Source organism: Octodon degus, unplaced genomic scaffold, assembly GCF_000260255.1.
Source record: "Octodon degus isolate 3935 unplaced genomic scaffold, OctDeg1.0 scaffold00091, whole genome shotgun sequence".
Lineage (NCBI taxonomy): Eukaryota > Metazoa > Chordata > Mammalia > Rodentia > Octodontidae > Octodon > Octodon degus.
Window position 1 is genome coordinate 5,167,039 of NW_004524667.1, and position 12,195 is coordinate 5,179,233.

A 12,195-nucleotide genomic window follows, 5' to 3' on the forward strand; every position below is an offset into this window, starting at 1 on the left:
AAAGAAAAGAAAAGAAAAGAAAAGAAAAGAAAAGAAAAGAAAAGAAAAGAAAAGAAAAGAAAAGAAAGAGGACTGGGGAGATAACTCAGTGGAACAAGCACCTGCTTGCCAAGCAAAAGGTCCTGAGTTTATTCCTGGTACCCAAAAAAAGAAAGACTATTGTATTATAGCTACAGTTCTCCCCATCTCTTTCTTATTCCTGAGGCTCCCAGATTCTTCCCTTCCTTTCTGTTTGAAGAATTTCCACTAGCCATTCTTTAGGGCCAGGATGCCTGCTTGCAAGCACAAGGTCCTGAGTTTAATTCCCCGGTACCAAAACAAAACAATACAAAAAAGACATTCTTCAACAGTAGCTATACTAGCTATGCCTTTCCATTTTCTTCCATCTGTAAGTCTACTTTTTGCCTCAAATTCTTGAAATGTACTTTTACTAACATGGAACATATATTGACAGCTCTTTTCAATGCAGTACTTTTGCCCTCCTGGTTTCAGATAAAGAAAACATTCTCACAGGAACTGGCATTTCCTACAGGAAATATATTGTTTCTCTTTGGCTGCTATAAACATTGTTTACATTACCTGTACTTTCCAGAATTTTAATTATGATGAACCTTAACATGGGTTTCTTTGAGTTTGTACTGTTTGGGTTCACTTAACTTCTTAAATTTGTAAATTTATGTTTTTTGTCACATTGGGGAAATTTGGTGTCATTTTTCTTTGAATATTCTCTTAACTTTGCTTTTTCTTTCCTAGAGACTTCTGATAACACAGATATAAATCGTTTTGGATTTGTTGCAAAAGTTCTTGAGATCTGCGTTTGTTTAATAGTCTCTATTTTTTGCTATTGTTTTGGTTGGGGTAAGTCACACTGATGTCTCCTGGTTTACAAGTGTCACACAAGTATCCTTTGTGTGACAGTTGGTCTGCCTTGTCAAATTGATCAGGTTGAGAGCCACCCAGGAAATTACTAAAGCATACTTCTGAGCATGTGTGTGACTCATGGAGACATCGCCTCCAGCATGGTACTGTTTTAAAATCCTTTCATAGCTTTACTACCTTTTGGATTTTCTCAACATTTGTTTTTCTCAGTTTTCTTGCTAAATTTCATTCCTGCTTTAAATATTAAAAAACATTAGCTATCAGAAAACAAGAATTTTCTTTTCACTTATGGGTGATCGCACAAAGGTTGATATTTTCAAATAGCATCTGTATGCTTAAATTTATATTTTCAGTCCCAACCATATTTCTAAGTGATTGTCCAACATCTCATTGGTATATTTAGGAGTACTCCATTGTTTTGATTACTTAAATCAAAAAGAACAGTAATCTTAACTCCATCAAGTTTTTTCACATCTTTTATCTGCTTATCAACATATCTTGTTGGGTTTTCCTTGAAAACACATCTAGACTTCAATTACACCACGGCTTCCACATCCAAACCACTGCTTAGCATTGCTTGGGTTGCTGAAACACCCTTCATAATGTTCTCCTTGCTTCAGTATATATGAACCTCTCATAATTTGATGGTCTACATAACAAAAAGGGTTGTTTTTTCTAATAAAAAAAACAAATATGTGTTCTCTACACTTGCACTCCTTTAATGTAGTGATTTCCCTTCTTGTTCAAGAAATGGCTTTACCCTGCTCTACAACAAACTTAGCAGTGCCACTCCTGACAACTTTGTTTACCAGCTTCCCTCCTTTCCCATCATTTCTTCAGGAGGAACAATGCTCCTGCATTCAAATACTTGTATTTGCTGTTTTCTCTGCTCTAGATCTTCTTCAAGATATTTGTACGGATCACTACCTCATCATCTTCAGGTATCAATTCAAATGTTATGAATCATGATGTTTCCCTTGTTGCTCAGTAGAATATAGCTACCAGATCTCACATGGCATTCCCTTTTCCCTCCCCTGCTATAATTCTAGCCATAGTATATAACATCAAACGTATTTCATATTGCGCATAGTATAATGTGTAAGGTGCATTAGATATTTGCTACCTAAATCCTTTCAATATGCAAAAATACTATGGAACCAGGGATTTTACTTCTTTTGTTCATAATCTATACTTATGGTACAAAGAACAGTTGAAGGAAGATGGAGGTAGACAAAAAGTGTTTGTTGATGAATAGTTGATGACTGTCTAAAAGAATAAATGGCCAAACTCATGTATTACTGCTATATTTGGAAAAGAAAAAGATTAATAGACTAGAGAAGAGGTTCTGTTACTCTCTCTCACTTATGGGATAGGGGCAAATTTGATTATTCTTGCTAAGAATTCAGTCTCTTATACTACTCCACATCCTTTACATTTTTCCAGTCATTATTGTTTTTTCAAATAGGCTCTGCTAGAAACCCACATTTCTTTTTAGAACCCTCATTACTAACCACAGACTGTCTTGACAGATCAATTTAGTGAAAGTCATGGTCTTAGTTTTTTTCACTAGTTGCTGGGACAAAATACCTGACACCCAAAATTAAGGAAGGAAAAGTTTATTTAGCTCATTTTGTATATTTTCCAACCCATATGACTGGCTCTAAGGCAAAGTGTCACATGGCAGAAGGCAACAGCTTATGGCAGCAGGAAATAGCAAGAGCAAAAAGGGAGGAACAGCAGTGGAGAGCAAGCCTCTCTCCCTTCCTTATATTGCATTCAGGCTATCTGTGGGTGTAGCACTTACATCCATGATCCCATCATTAGATCATGAATTAATCACAAACTCTAGGACCCTGTCCCATGATTGCATTAGGCTTCGGGGGGAGGGGGACGTCTAGACACAAACTATAACAGCCTTAAACTATTTCTTCCACAGATTATCCTTCCATCCCATATCACTAATTCATTTCTGGCTGCTTATGTGATTTCCTACCAGAGAATGCATTTATTCATTTATTTGACAAATATTATTCAGAGTCTATTGTGTGCCAAGCAATGTTCTGTGAATTTCTTTCTAAGTGAAATGATCTGTATGACTTCCTTGGCAAGTGTCTGTTGGATTAGTGTTTCCCTGTAACATGAGTATCTTTCACATACCTTTTGATGGAAGTCACTTTCAGTAAGGGGAAAATCCTTTCTAGTCAAGAGTATGTGATAGAGAGATAGATGCCTTATTTTCAGTCACTATGACAGCCTGACACTTGGCAGAACCACAGTTTGAACTCAGGCCCTTATGCTTGCCAGGCAAGCACTTATTCTACTGAGCCATCTCCCCAGCCCCAACAGCCTGACACTTTATGTCTTCTCCATTAAGTAAACTTCTAGAAACTTTAAGTAATGAACATTATTTTTTTAATATCCAAGTGGACATTAATTAAAACATCACTAGTTTTATTTTTAAAACAAAAATCATTAAATACCCAGATATTAGGACTGACAGGTTTAAAAGTACTGAGAAGTAAATAATGGAGAAAACATTTTATGAGAAAGTAAAGGTGAAGTGGAGTAAAAAATAAAAACCAGGTACTTCTTCATAATAGCACTCAGCTAATGGTCACATGCAACTGAGATCACTTGAGTCTACGTTCTTAGCAACTTAGTTTTCAGGTAACCATGCTACCAGCTGGTTTTCTGATGCAATGAAACCTAACTGTCCTTAAAAAGCAATTTCTGAGGATTTTTTTCCCCTTAGGTTATAAACAGGGAGCAGATTGACTCCCTGTTATAACTTGTATGGAATGCCACAAATTGGTTGGATGGTTGTTACCCAATGCATCACGATGGATAACTTTGTCTGACTGAGATGTTGTGTTGTAGAAGGCTCTCTGTTAGCGATCTGCACATGTAAAAGCTACTCCCTGTTATCTGCTTGAGTTCGCGCATAAATGATCGAATACTGGAGTTGTTCACAAAATCCTGAGCATATAAAGGAAGTTATGGGCATTTTTTTCGTTCCACCCATTTCTAGGAAATTCTTATTTCCAATTCTAAGTATAAATTGATTGGATAATTTACTTCATTATTTGTAAATAACAATATAAGTATACATCTTGAATTTTATATAAAATAACACAAACATTAGAGAAAAAATGAGTTCCTTCATTCATGTATTCACTCATTCATTCATCTAAAACCTTCATGCACCATGTACTCGACAGTATTATTAGACTATAAATGAAGTAATAAATATAAAAGATTATAGAGTAGCATGAATGAAACAAGGACAAAATAGGTGTGAGTTGGTGCAAAGAGGATTTTTTTACCTGAGTGACTAGAAAAAAGTTTTCCAGTGATCTTTGCAAAGCATACCCATAAGCAGGATGAACTGTCTCTACCAGGACATTTCAAGTCCCCAACTGACCTACTGATAAAGGAGAATGAGACTCCTAGCCAAAAGATACCTGAAACAAGTTTGTGTTCTCTAAAACTGAAGAATGAACCTTAGGAACAATGGAGGTTAACAGCAGAATATTTATTGGAAAGAATGCTTCTGTCCCAGAGGGACAGAAGGGGAGCCTAGTAGTTTGCCAAGGACTCTGCCTTATCCAGGGGTTTTGGAGAGCAAAACCATGAGGTGAGGCAGGTATAAGATGAAAAAAATGGGAAAACTCACTAGGTGGGCATGATGTGGGACAAAACTATGGTTAAGTTGATTAAACCAGGACCAAATGGGAAGCCAGTAGGGTAGCAAGCAGCAAGAATATAGGACAGGGGCTTATCCTGCAGGAGTTGGAATAGTGACTCATCCTGGCTTCCTCAAGATGATTATCAATCCTGGATGCTTATCTTTAGGGAGGTAAGTGTTTGTTTGATCTTTTGTCTTGAGGGCTGGCCCACAGTGGGAGAGTCTGCCTCTGTCTTCACTGTGCTGTCTCCTTCCAGGGCCTAGGCCTGTCTGACTGCTTATAATGTTTCTATCTAACTCAGCTGTCTGCAACAGTAGAAAACAATTATTACTTTTTAAGAGTGTTCTACCATTCCAGTGTGATTTACCTAATATTTTAATGTGAAAATGTAAATATCAAACATTGTCTTTTAAATACAAATCTGATAAGATTTTTGTGTCATTTAAGAACAAATTATTATCAATTTATAAGGTTTACTTCATTCTAATATTAAACACTGTAATTTTTAAATAGCAAAATTATTTAAATCTCTAATTACCTAGAATATATTTTGTTTCAAGGAAAAGTATATCATGACCCCTTTCTTTTATGTACATTATATACTTTTTGGTGATACCATCTTTGTCATCTCTCAGACTTTTGTGAAAATATTCTCAGATCTTCAACAACTTTTATTTTTATACTTGTCTGCTTCTCTGGAATATCTTTCCTTATTTTTCTATCAGTATTATCCCATTCTAAGGTGAATGAAAAGGGGGTTTCTTCTTCTAATCCTTGAGAAAATTTTTAAAATAGAGAAGTGTTTTAAAATTATTTTGAACATATTTTCTGTATTTTTATATGACAATTAACTCAGACTTCTAATCATCTTTTTTTTTTTTTTAAGAGAATTAAGGAAACACTAAAGTGGTGCAGAATTTCCAAACAACATGATAGTGTTGTAGGCCACTAAGTTAGAAAGAAATATTAGAGGCAATCAGACAAGGCTGGGCTCTCAAAGGTGCCAGTATGGAAGGAGAAATACCTTGCAAGTGGAGGGGCAAGCAGGTACTTCCTCTGTGGACCAGACCTCAAGACAAAAGATTAAACAAATACAAATCAGAGATTTGTATTCTAATAGGTATCAATCACTTTGAAAAAGCCAAAAAGAGTAACTAACTCAGCCCCCTACAGGAAAACCCCCTATTTTGTATTCTTGACCATTTGCTACTTAATTCACTTTCCCATCTGATCCCAATTTAATAAATTTTGCCTGAGCAATTATGCTTGCAATCTTATTGCCTGGCCATAGTCTTGTTCCACATAATGCATGCATTGCAAACTCCCATCTTTCCCACTTTGGACCTGCCTCACCTTGTAGTTTTGCTCTATAGAAATCCCTAGAAAAGATGGGCTCCTAGGCAACCCATTTGGGTTCCCTTCTGTCCCTCTCTCAGACAAGAGCTTTCTTTCCCCCAATAAATATATTCTGCTATTAACCTCTCTTGTTCCTAAAATTCATTCTTCGGTTTTAGAGAACATAAAGTCACCCAGATGTCTTCTGGTTGGGAGTTTCTTCCCCCCATATCAATAGAAAATCAACAGTGTTTATTATATTGCATACTTTTATCTTCAAAGTAGTTACTTGGTTTATCAGATTAAGGCCTGCAAAATTGATCAAACAATATAAGCACTAAGGGTTGCTTTCAATGAGCTAATGAAAATTAGAAGTACAATGATGTTAGCTACCTTGTGTGTGTGTGTGTGTGTGTGTGTGTGTGTGTGTGTGTGTGTCCTTCTTTTTCTCCTTTCCCCATCTCAAGACAAAAGATCAAACAAATGCTTGCCTCCCTAAACATAAACAACCAGGATTGAAAATCAGTTTGAGGAAGCCAGGAAGAGGCACTAATCCAGCCCCACAGGAGAGGCCCCTGTTCTACATTCATGCCTGCTTGCTAAGTTACTCACTTCCTCATTTGGTCCTGGATTTAATCAATTTTACCTGAGCAATTCTGCTTGTAATCTTATTGGCTGACCATAGTTTTCTCCTACCTCATGCTTATCTAGTAAGTTCCCATGTTTTCCACCTTAGAACTGCCTCACTTCAGGGTTTTGCTGTATAAAAATCCCCCGAAAAGAAGATTCTTGGACAACCCACTTGGGTTTTCCTTCAGTCCCTGTCTCAGACAGAAACTTTCTTTCCTCTAATAAATGTTCTGTTCTTGATATACATTGTTCCTAAAATTTTATTCTTCAGTTTTAGAGTACACAAACACGTTAGGTGTCTTTCAGGTTGGGAGTTTCATTCCCTTATGTCATTATCTGATTATTTTTAGTAAAGAGCAAGTTCTTGAACATCTCTGCATCAGTTTTCTATTAGTGCTGTAACAAACTGCCACAAACATGGTTAGCTTAAAATAACAAACTGATGGTTTACAGTTCTCTTGGTAAGCAGTCTGGCACATGCCACCCTTAAGACAGCAGAATAGAGCTGTCAATTGCTCAGCCTCTTTCCTTAAAAAGAGGCCAAAACAAAGAAGAAACAACCAAATTGCAACTGGAGGGGTGAGAATATATGCTGGAGATTAGCAAGGCAAGGCACAGATCCATATGGAGTCTGAAAACTTGGGGTAGAGAAAAGGGGTGTCACAGAGAGTGAGGTAGAGGAAAGGAGTCACCTTGTTTCTCCCAAAATATCTTCTTGATGTGCCTCAGTTTGAAAAAATACAACAGGGTAACTGCAGTTGCTGATAAGTAATTATATATTTCAAAACAACTCGTAGTGTGACTATGCAATGTCACCAACACAAAGGGATGATGAATGTTTGAAGTGACACATAAGCCATTTACTCTGTTCCGATCATTTTATGTTGTGCACACGCACCTCAGCAATAGGAATACTTATCATGAGTCCATGCAAAATAATAAAGCATTAGTAGCATCCCCTGGCTTTCACAGTGTTAAAGTCAGCGTGTCAGCAGTGCCACACTCCTTGCCACACCACAGCCCACGTGGACCGGGCTGTAGCCTCTGTAATAGCCTCTGAGTGCCTTACTGGCTAAATACGGAAAATGCATCTCCCCCAATTCCCTGGGTGGTCCAAAGCAGGCACGTTAGCCCAGGGCTCTGCTCTTAAATGCAAGTCTCTCAAGCAAAGTTCGCATTTCTACACCTTTCCTCTGTGTTTAGTGGACCGTGAGGCTTGGAGATTCCTGAGGTGCCCTTTCAGATCACGTGACACAGTCACATCCTGTGTGACTGAAATTTTACCTGCACTTCTTTTCTGACAAACCTGCAAGTTTTCCTAATATCTCTGCTCTGCTTCTCTTTGCTACTCATTCTCCCTGAAAATTTGGCTAAAAGCAGCCAGGAATATTCATGTAGCAGAATGAGTGCTTTGCTGCCCAGAAATTTCCTAAGACCAAGATATTTGTCCATCAACCTTAAAGCTCAGCCTTCCACAAAGCCTCAGGGTGTGGAGGAGAGGGAGCCAAATTCTTTGCTCTGTTCTAATAAGGATGGCCTTTGGTCCTTGCAGCAGAGTACACATTTCCATCAGAAACCTCATCCGCATTCCCTGTGCTGTTCGTATTTCCATTAGCATTTTGTTCTTTTGACCCTTCACCGCAATCACTCATTCAGCTCCATTTACAACTGATTAGGATTTTTCTCTCATATCCCCCAAACTTTTCCAAATTTTTCCCATAAACCAATCCAAACGTTTTTTCATATCATCTTGATATAGGTGAAAGAAACTCCCACTTGAAAGCTATCTGGGGTGAGTTCATGTCCTCTAAAGTCAAAGAATGAATTTTAGAAACAACAGAGGTCAAGAGCAGAATATATTTATTGTGGGAAAAAAAGCTTCTATCTGAGAGAAGACAGAAGAGGACCCAATTGGCTTGCTAAAGAATCTTTCTTTTCAAGGGATTTTATAAAGCAAATCCACAAAGTGAGGCAGCCCCAAGGTGGGAAACATGGGAACTTGCACGGTGGGACAAAACTATGGTCAGCCAATAAGATTACAAGCATAATTGCTCAGGTAAGATTGATTAAACTGGGATCAGAAGGGGAGTTAAGTGGCAAGTGGGCAGAATACAAAGCAGGCTTTTCCTGTAGAGGGTTGGGTTAGTGACTTTGATTTTTTTTCAAGGTGATTGATAACTGTTTAGAATATCAATCCTTGCTGTCCATTCCTAGGGAGGTCTGTGGGTGCATTTCTTTAACCTTTTGTCTTGAGTTCTGGCCCACTGTCACTGAGGTGTCTGTTACTCCATTTGCGAGGTGTCCCATCTTCTGCACTGGCTTCTCTGAGGGCCAGGGGCCCTACCTCACTTCCAACAGTATTTCTTTTTTTTTTAAACACTCATTTGCACATTTTATTTGGAAGTGTTTACCCCAGTACAGTGAAGCTAAACTTTAGAGAGAATAGATGTCATTAGTTCAGATATCATCAGTTTATTATAAAAGAGACATGCAAATTATGTACATGATGAAAGACGGCAGAACCTCAGGGGAATGGGCAGCACTGTGTGACACCATTTCAACAGTGATTTACTTTACTCTACATATTTTCCAAGAATGTCACCATCTCTAAATAAGAAATAATATTTCTATCTAACTCAGATGCCTACAACTATCTGGTACCAATTGTTTGCCCCAGTGAGCCTTCTATTACTGCCATTCCTGAGACACCAACTTATAAAGCAAAGCTTCACACTTTTGGGAGCTCCAACCTGTGTCAGTTGGGCTATTAGTTAGAAAGTATGAAGGACCTGCTGCTGTGGGGCCAGCATTGAAGCAGGCATCTTTGTGGGTGAACACTGTGCATCTCAGTGCCAAACCTCACACTTAATCCCCAGGAAGCAAACAACAGGAAGAAGAGCTTTTCAGTCCCACCAAATCCCCTTTGAAGGCAAGTTCCCAGACTTCTGGCAAAAGATAGATAAAATAAAGACAGTTAGAAAGGAGACAAAGAAAATGGTAATTTTAAAATTGTGCTTTTAAAAAACCCTGAAGGTCAAAACACCAAGTTACCCAAGGTTATAGTGCTTTATCTGTGTCCAGGAAACTCACTGCAAAACTTACTGAGACTCTTAAAGATAAAATGGATCTATAAATTAGATCATCTGCTTTTCTTCTGTAAATCGGGCTCTCTACCTCTTTTTCTGTCATTTGAACCTGCACCCCTCCTCCTATCATAGAGTCACATATTCCCGGCTTCCACTCCAAGGAATAGCTCCATTAACTGTATACTGTACGTCTAAATTTCAAGCACATGTAAATGTGTCCATTCTAACCTGAGCTGACAGATCCTGGGCATATATACCCTACAGCATCAGACTAGAGGACATTTCCAAAAAAGTACATTAGAAATTCTGAATTCAGACCCTAATGTGCCTTTCCCCATGAGTATCCACATTCTCTTCCTTCTGTCTAATGAATCTGTTTGTGCCTCCCACTGATGCATCCTGAAATGCTTCTCCATGACATATGGCAACTCTGTGGGCAGGAGTGAGCTGAGGCCTCAATCTCCTTTTGGTAGGACCTTTTCAGATTCCATCCTGTGACACTCCCTCTACACCTTACTTCTCAGAGCTTCTATCACCTCTGAGATGGTTGGTTGATTGTGTCAACTTGAATAAGAAAAGCTTGACTAAATTGGCTCACCATTTCCACACCCCTGAGTGAAGAAGACACATGCTAGGGCTTGTTGTCTAGATGGTATAAAGCAACAAAGAAGAAGGACAAATCTGCTTCTGCTTCATCAGTGGAGCCCAGTCTTTGCCTTCATCTTGGTTGTCATCTTCTGGCTTCCAGCACAAACTTTTCAGCTTCTGGCACTGATGTTCCAGGCTTCAAGCGCACACTCATCAGCCTCCTGATACCAACAGAGACACTGCCGGGAGCTCCTGAACTTCAGCATGCAGACAGACCCTCTGTACTCTTCCACATCCAGTTCTGTCAGGTTTTTTTGGTGATGTGGCAGAGAAGCAGAAATAGAGGAGGAGGGGAGTGTAAGCCATTATTAACTCTGAAGACACAGAGAGGATCAAGGGCAGGGAGATGGAGGATTCTCTGACCTGAGACAGGTAGGAGGAAACATTATGGACTTTGGCTATGAATGGAGTTGAAGGGGCATGTTCAGTGACACACAAGGAGCCCACTGGAGGTAAAAGGAACTTGCATTCGGGGCTTGAGTGGGGAAGAAAGAGGAAGTGATTGTTGCAAAGAAAAGCTGTTGTTTTGTGCATTCAGCCATGTTGAATCAGGCCATAATAATTTAGCAGTTTATATTCAGGCCAGAATTCATCACTTATATATGTGTATATCTTGTGTTATATGTTTTTCTAGTAAACACTGACTAATGTACCTCCCAATAGTTTTATCTTATGCACCAAGCTTTAGTACGTGGGTGTTTGGGGCACTTTCAAGATTTATATCATATTAATATGTGAATTAAGATTTTATACTCATTATTCCTGATTATATGTACTCTCTATGCCAGTCTTGTCTTAAAAGTTTAGGTTTCAAATACCTATCACAACAGCACTAAAAGAAATGAAATATTTAGGAAACATTAATAAAGGAAGTAAAAGATCTTTACATTGAAAACTGCAGTGCTCTATAGAAGGAGATGGAAGAGGATATCAGAAAATGGAAAGATATACTTGCTCCTGGGTAAGAAGAACCAACACAGTGAAAAGGACAATACTCCAAAAATTATTACGCAAACAATGCAATCCCAATCAAAATACCAGTAGCATACCTCACATAACTAGAGAAAACAATCCTAAAATTCATCTAGAACCAGAAGAGACTAGAATGGCAAATGCAATGCTAGGCAACAAAGACAAATCAGGGGGCACCACAAGTCCCGACATGGAATTATACTACAGAACTACTGTGATAAAAGCAGCACAGTACTAGCAAAAGGTAAATCCACAAGGATTCATAAAATAGATTAGAAGATGTAGGAAAAACTCCAAACATACTCAACCATGTTATCTTTGACAAAGAACACATTCTTTGGAAGAAAGATAGCCCCTTTAATAAATGATGCTTGAAAAACTGGCTTTTCACATGCTGAAGAGTAAAACTTGACCCATGCCCATCATTGTGCACTATACTAAGATTGAAATAGATCAAAGATCTAAATGTTAAAACAGAAACACTAAATCTGCTGGAAGAATGAATGCATAAAACTCTTGAAGGCATTGGTATAGGTAAAGACTTTATGAACAAAACCATGAGCACAAAGGAAAAATTACAAATAATCAACAACTAAAAAATCTTTCACATAATAAAATAAATCACCAACAAATCAAAGAGACAACCCACAGAATAGAAAATAAGTTTGCTAGTTATTCCTCAAAAGACTAGAAAATGTGAAGTACTCAAAAAAAGACCTCCTCAAATCGAAAGACCCAGTCTAAAAATGAGCATCTGAGATGAATACATACTTCTTAGATGAAGAAGTACAACTGACCAATAAATATATGAAAAATGTGCAACATCACTGGTTATGTAAGAGATGCAAATTACAACACTGAGATTCCATCTCATCCCAGAAAGTATGGCTATCATTAAGAAATCAAGGGGCTGGGGAGATGGCTCAGTGGAATAAACACTTCCTTGGCAAGCGCCAGAG